Raw genomic sequence first — 8,172 nt, 5'->3', positions numbered from 1 at the left:
GACTGGACAATAACTGGTGCCTTTGAGCCAGAAATGCACAGTGCATGACTCCTGCAACAGCAGCGCATATTAAAAGACATGATAGCAGCTATGATAAAAAAAATAAAAATAATAATAATAGGCAAGGCAGGTACGTGTGACATTAAGGAAGCCCGTAAAAATCTCTTTCTGAATGCATTTAGAGTGGAACTTGATCAAACCTGAAGTGATGCATTAAATATCAAAGCAGATCAGAGGTGATGAAGACCCTGATGAAGGCTTGTTCACGGTGAAATGTGTCACTACGTTTTCACCTTTCAGATTGTCAGTACAGATTGGGGACTTTTGATTTTCGCTATCTAAATTTGCCGGGGTTGGTCTTGGGCCTTTTACTACATTCTGGTGGTCTCTCTCCATTTAGAGTAGCGGCTATCGATTCCTCTCTGCTCAGGACAGTCCTGGTGCCGACGCGCTGGAACCTTTACTGAGACCTCAGGTCATCTGCATCGATCCTATCCAAAGTGTTTTGAGTTCTGCCAGATGTGTTATGTGTAACGTTAATATCATGTAACAATAAATAGTCCGGTATTATTATTCCCGCCAGGTGTAAGCCTGTGGGGAGATGATGTGTTCGGTCGTGCGTGTGTGTGTGTGTGTGTGTGTGTGTGTGTGTGTGTGTGTGTGTATGTCTGTCCATGCTAATCTCGCCTGCCACTGGACACGTCTGCCTAGAATTTGTTGTGCGCATTTATGACCGAGGACCTCATGGTTGTGATGATTGGCATTTTTAAAAAAATCTATTTCATTGACCGTTTTATACCGTCTTTGACTGTTGACTGCTGACTCCTCGCCTCTCGTAGGGGCAGCAGGTGATCAACAACTGCTTCAGGAGCAAAAGGCAAACAGCTGGGCTAAAAACAAGGCTCACCTGGTCTGTTGCAGGCCACATTTTGGCCTTTGTCATGGCTCAAAAACAGACATCCATGGAGAAAGGTTTGGTCTCATTTTGAACCAAAGCCTTTGGAGATTAATCCCATTCTAGATACGTTAAGATCCGCTAAAGTTAGCCACAATAACTTGCCGCTCTCTTAACTGTGAGTAAGGAGGGGCTACTGAGCGAGATTCAACTCTTCTTTGTTGGGATGGAGACACACCTAGCAGAGATCTGCACTCTACTGAAGGCACTTTTTAGATACAGTAGAACAGTAGATACTGTTAGATACAGTTATTACGTAATTCTGAAATGTAGCACGGAGGCTTATTCTGTATGTTAAATTCTAACATTGACTTTGTAATATAATCTTTGGTCCAACGTTTAACCATTGAAAGTAACTGAATTTTACTTTCAATGGTTTCAACTCCTTTAATCCCTTCCTCCTCATATTTCAAGTCTTTTCAGTACTTATACTTTGACTAACAATTATGTGTCTCAGATCTTCACCTTTAAACAAAAAAAAAAAAAATGTTTAAAGGGAAAAGGGAAACCAAGACTCTGTATATCGTTTACACAGAGTCCTGGAACTGTGCATCATATCTAAATTGGTATTCCTTAATATGATCCTTTGACAAACACTCACCCATTGTGATCTAACAGCATCGCTTCTCAGACAGCAAGTACATGAACTCCCATTAAAGCTCCGGTTCTTCATCATCCTAACATGTCTTCATCAGTCTTTGAGACACTATTTGAGGCAGATACAGTGACCTGCAGTGTCAGTCTGTTTAGCTGTCTGTCGAAAGCCCTTTTTTTCTTTTTTTTTACTGATTATAATGATTGGCCCGTGGCAGCGAGCCACATTGCAGCTGGGCAAGAGAAAATGAGCTTCTTTGAAGTTCCCTCCTTTGAATGGCGACACCGATCGTTGTTATTGCGCCTTGTTTCAATCCTGGAGGCTGCTTTGAAACCATACAAAGGGACCGGGCTTATTATGGCCCAGTAGCCTGTCCATACTTTGCCCTTTTAAAAAATTGAGGAGTAATTGGAATTGGCAGGATCAGCCTTCGCTGAAGCGCGATCATGAGCGTGACAGACTGCAGAGCTTTGTGATCGTACTTATGTGATTCATCTTTATCGTTTTTGTTCTTCTTCCCGCTGTATTTGCGATGTGTATTCATGCTTAATGTCTAATCTTATATGACATTGTGCCCGACACAGCGTGCACCCGGCATGCATGTCTACTTTTACCACCAATATGTGTGATCATTTCAGTTCTAACACTGGGTACGTGAGGCAAGATAGGGGGTTATTTCACGAAAGAGGTGGCGGAATGAGAAAAAAAAACTAGGAGTCATGGAGGCCCCGGAGGCTGCTCTGAGGGCAGCTTTGCCCCATTTCTCGTGGCCATGTAGTGGGGAAAGGACCGATGTAAAAGCCATCCTAATGGATGCTGGCGGTGAGCATCAGGCTGCCGGCCTGGGCGGAAAACAGGAGCCCGTCTGTCCATCCGCGGCAGATGGAAAAGAGATGCGGTGCTGTCACTCCTCTCAATCACATCTCCCTGAGAAAAAAAACAAACACTCAGACACTAATGAAGTGAACCGCAGATACAGAGACACAGCCACAGACTCCACAGCCTCGGAGCTTTTAGCGCAGACCGCTGCTCAGTCATCCGATGTAGCTTTGTACTTAGAATCCAAATTTAATCGTGTTTAATCCAAATTAAATTAGCAATTCATGAGGTATTTACTGTGCCAAACACATTAAGAGATCCTTGTGAAATGACTTTGCGAGATGTTATTAAGCGTTTTGGCTGTCTTAATCAAGACTAAATGATTAACATTCTTACCTTAAAGGTATATTAAAACAATGTAAAGGCTCGTACAGAAATAATTCCTCTCAATTATCGATTTGGTGTCTTCTGGTGTTTTGAGGAGGGATCTTGAATGTTGTGTTTAAAAGCAGTAAGCAACAGTTCCTGCATAGTATGCCTTTAAAATAACGAGGCATAATCTATTTGAATTTAAAATATTAATAAAAATGACCTTAAAATGCTATTTGAAATGCAAGGTTTTTGTATCCAAGTCAAAAGGAAAAATCAGGCTGCCAGTGTCACCATTTCACCAAATTGGGTGCTATTTGCATGTTGTAACTTAAAAAAAAAAAAAAATTCAGCACTTTAGCTCATATAAATAAAATAGAGGATGGTTTATATGATTAACAGTACTGAACAGTAGCAAAAACATTAAATGTAACTATCGTTACAATAACATCTGAGAAATAATTTAGTTAACAGGACTTTACGTTAAGATTGTTACTTATTATGTTATCAAAAACACAGACAATAGAATGAGAGAACTTACTTTTAGTCTTCCCATGGTCGTGTACAAGACTCAAATGATACTACTACCTGTTGATCTTGTGTAATGTAATGTTTGAGAGGGAAATGTATCAGGGTAACAGGACTGAGTAGAAATCTGGGGACGTGCCTGAAATGTGTATTTATATATATATATATATATATATATATATATATATATATATATATATCATGTAACATTATGAATTTACGGTGCGAAAATGTATTTCATGTCTAAATTGGAAATAGAGTCACGCAATAATACAACAAAAAGGTAACATGAAGGTGTGCACCAAATTTCATGGCTAATATTTGTTGAGTCATTGGGCTTCATCCTCTGGGGACCATGAATGATCGTACAAAATGTCATGGCAATCCAGCCAACAGTTGTCTAGACATTTCAGTATGAACCGAGCATCCGACAGACCAACATTAGCATCCATAGAAGCGCCACTGGCATGGAAAAAAGTAATCAGCCGGACAGCCATTAGCAACATGTTTATGATCAGTAAAGTAGTGATTTCTTCATATTTAAATGCTGTAATAACCTGCACCCTCTCCATTTATGAGTCAACCACAGGACAATACTTTTTGTAGACTATTAGCGCGCAGAAGCTGCTGGATTCACATCCATACAGCTAATTATGTGAAACAGAAGGTTTCTTCCAGCGTGTGATTATCATGACTAAAAAAACGCATCCTTTGAAGCCAGGGATACTGAAGTTCAGATACATGACGAGATTTTCTTTTTTCCCACTCTTTGTGAATGAATATAAAAAGGGACTGTGAATGGGAAATATGCAACACAGACAGATTTACCTCCCACTCAATTGGGGCAGATATAGATGAAATGGCAATGCATGAAAAGTCTGCCCTCCAAGCTGAAGGATGAGCTCGGATGAAAGTGATACAGATATAAAATGGAGATTTCTACTGTCAGAGGGAAGGCAAAGGATGCAGAAATGTGTTAAGAGCTATACACGCTACACAAACTAGAGTTGTTTGAAGGAGTATGACACTAATATATCTTTTACTAATATATCTTATTAGATATGAGAGGTTCCTCAAAGACTGCAGCGAAATAAAATAACATTTTACAGCCAAATACTGTAAAATGTTATTTTATGTAAGCACTCAAATTATAGACCGTGCAAAGTATTGGCAATGGGCAACTTTTGGGCAAGTAATGTTATTATGAGCATTACTTTTCAAAACCACAGATTTGTTAAGGATACGGTTTGAACATTTTGTTTAAACACACTTAGATGAGAAGATCATGACTGTGTTGTTCAAACAGTAATTATGAAGCTACAGCTAGGAGACGGTTAGCTTAGCCTAGCATAACAAGTAGCCTGGCATCGTCCAAAGGTTGAAAGAAATCTGCCTACCAGCACCTGGAAAGCTCCCTGTTCACCATGCGAGCACCTTTTACCGTTTGTAAACGACGACGTACGTGAAGTGTGCGCATGCAGTTTTGGCAACGGAAGTGCGGCGGAGTGCAACAGCTGGTCAAGCTATGCAAGGGCATTAATGCCAAAGATCACGATTGCAACCTAATCAAATTAGTGAGTGGGTAGAATACATTTGGTCCAATATTTAGTGGCCAAAGTATACGGAACGTTAAATACAAAGATAAACGGACTCACAGTTTTGAGTTTATTGAGTTTTAAAATGGCCGCTATAAACACAAGTATTTTTGATCAAGGCAATTGACAGCTTGGAGCGTAGACGCCGCCGGTGTTGCGGTTTAAGGAGTGACCGTACTAACTGGTGGCTCTCAGCCATTGCTCGTGGAGGCCACAGCTGTTGAAAACACAAACCGCATACTCATCTGTGTTTCTTATCTACGCCAACCATTTACATATATTACTGCGAGCAGTAATATATGTAAATGGCTGAAAATTCGACAGTTTAACGCGATCACTCGTTTAACTGAAACACCTGTTGCTCTGAAACGGTTGTGAAGCTCCAAGCAGGCAACAACCAGCCATGCTGATGCCGGGAACAGTTTTAATTCAATGTTTAAAAGCTTGCTAACTCTTCTGGATGGCTTCAACATGTATGTTGCCGACATGTGCATGTAAGGTTTTTTGAAAACACAGTGTTAAGGGCGATAGTAGGAAGATGTTTTTTTTTTTCAAGCCTTGCACAGGCTTGCTGTTTTCCCATATCCAATCTTTAGCTTAGCTAACGTCTCCAGCTCAGTATTCTATGGACAAATATGAGCGTGGTATCCATCTTCTCACTTAACTCTGGGCAAGAAAGCAAAGTGTATTTCCCAATATGTTTTATTCCTTTAAAAGCCTGTAGTAGGAGATAACTACGGCAATGTTTAGAGAGAAAGTCTTACTTCAACATTAAGAAACCTACATTTCCAAACAAGACATTGTGTCGGCAGAGAGTTGTTTTTGTGCATGTAAAGTATTCAGTGTAATGATCAACATCCAAAATGTGTGAATAAAAAGACTGTGGTTAGCTCCTACTGAAGCCGGTGGGAAGTAATAGACGTCCAAAAGTGATACTTAAAGACATAGATATTGTGGGCGACATGCATGATTATCCAAGCCTCGGTCCTGGCGTGAGAAAAACCTGCAAGGAACAAAGTAACACCATTACAGTGTGCCAATGCTGCCAGTAAGTTGGTTATCGGTCGGGTCTGTTCTGGCTGTGGGTGGTTAGAGAGTCTGATTGCATCTTTGTGGTGGTCTAAAGCTACAAAAACGCCTGAATAGGTAAATCTAATATGTCATGTATTTTTTCCACCCTGTCATCCCGCTACGCCGTCGTACCAGCAGATGGCTGGCAGGTGGCAATAAGGTGGTAAGAATCCTCGACCCAAACAACGGAAGTAATCGTTTCCTAAATGGCATTTGTGAGAATTCGAAAGAAGATACAAAAAGCCAATAAGCGCTTCATCAATTTGTCATGAATTGGGATCCAGGAACCTGACTGTGCTTTTGAAGATGAAAAGATTTATAACAGGAAAGAGAAAGATCTTGAGGCACTTTTATGTAAAGCAAGGTGATGAGGTACATGAAAGTCCTTTGAATCTGGAGTGACTACGGTTAAAAATGAAGACCATACACTTTTGACTTTCATCGGGGCAGAGGTAATAAACTAGTATATATATATATATATATATATATATATATATATATATAGTATTAATAACACCTTCGATTTGGAGAATCTACCATGAGGAAGTTACCACAAAAAAAAAAAGAGACCTAAAAAACATGTTGCATTAAAATAGTTCGACAAAAATTGCCAAGGGTCCTTTTGCCTCTGAGGAATATAGAGTAATGGGAAGCCGATCGCCTCTGTAGCAGTAGCAAGGCTGCAGCGCCGTTCACAGAATGCAATCACATCAGCAGGGCGGCCAGGGGGTACCACGCAATTTGGAGTGGCTGTTGACGGTCAGTGACCTTGAAAACTTCAGCAGGAGCCAACTTTTTTTTTTTTTTAAAGCTGACTCGCTGGCTGACCGTCCACACACTGTCCGAGTTTAATGCTGCTGCTGCTGCAGCTCCGTAGGGAAGGGGGGGGGGGGGACTTAGTAGCCTATCTTGTTCTTCATGATGTGGCTCAAATTTAGTCATAGAGGGAAGAGCGGGCAATGATGCAAACACGCTGAAAATGTTGGGCAAAGATTTCCACAAAATTAAAAGGAATAATGTAAGCATTCGGGAAAAAAAGCAAAGGAGGGGAAAGAAACGCAGGAAGATATGATGGAAAGAATATGAATGTGTCAAAGAATATTTAGGGAAAGATCTCATAAGTCCTAAATATTCAGAGACAGCCGAGCGCTCCCTTCAAATCCTGTCTGGACGTGATTAGCAGGCTATAGCTAAAGGGCAGCACAGTCACTTCATAACCACGTGCTTATGCCCCACCAATATCAATGAAATGGTAAAAAAAAATGTATATTTTAAAGGACTAGTTTGCTTAGCTTGCCCTCTTTCTTGCCGAGAGTTAGGCGAGAACATTGGAACCACTCTCACGTCCGTCCGTTAAATATGCAGCTAGCAGCCGGTTAGCTTAGCCTAGCATAAAGACTGATGTAAAGCCTTCCAGCACTTCTGAAGCTCACCAACTATTACATCACAGCTTTTGGTTAATTCATCCAAAAACTGAGGTATAAAAGGATTATTATTTTACAAAAGGGCTAATGTGCGGGTGACCGTGGCTAAGTGGAGAGCAGGGCCGCCTTTCAATCAGAGGGTCGGTGGTTCGATCCCTGGATCCGGCTCTACTAGTCTTGCGTCAATGTGTCCTTGAGCAAGACACCCCAAAATGTCTCCCATAGATGTGTCTATTGTGTGTAGATAGATACTGAATTGTAAGTTGCTTTGGATGAAAGTGTCTGCTAAATGACCGTAATGTGTGGAATTATTTTTTGGGCGGGAGCCGTGACTTTGTGAACATTGTGAGGTTCCCAGGCAAGAAAGCAAATGTCCTAAAATGACAGGTCACCCCCAAATGTGTCTGGGATAGCATCTCAGCTGAGTGTACAAGTCGCTGTAATTGTGTGACATAATTAGGGCTCACTGCTTGCAGGAGCATTCGCTCTGATGAGCCACTTAGAGCCAACGGCTGCAGCCAACCCGTTAGTGTCTGACTGAGATTATTAGGAATAATATTGTGACTTGGTGTCAGCTGGCTCAAGTGTGTAGATGAATATAAAGCTGAGAAGTGTGAAGGTATTTATGGATGTGTGAGAGAGATACCATCCATAATGTTCCTTGTGGTAAAAGGAATGGGGGGGGGGGTTAAAATCCCTGTGAAATTGGAAAATATCACATATATCCTCAAGGAAAGTAACACAATCATGTTAACATCTGTTTACACAGTTATGGTTCCCCTGGAGGAGGTCTGCAGCCAGGTACTCATGGGAGGT

This window comes from Cebidichthys violaceus, unplaced genomic scaffold, assembly GCF_023349555.1.
Source record: "Cebidichthys violaceus isolate CVI_PGR_0920_01 unplaced genomic scaffold, fCebVio1.0.p SCAF_22, whole genome shotgun sequence".
Classification (NCBI taxonomy): domain Eukaryota; kingdom Metazoa; phylum Chordata; class Actinopteri; order Perciformes; family Stichaeidae; genus Cebidichthys; species Cebidichthys violaceus.
This window is presented reverse-complemented; position numbering follows the sequence as displayed.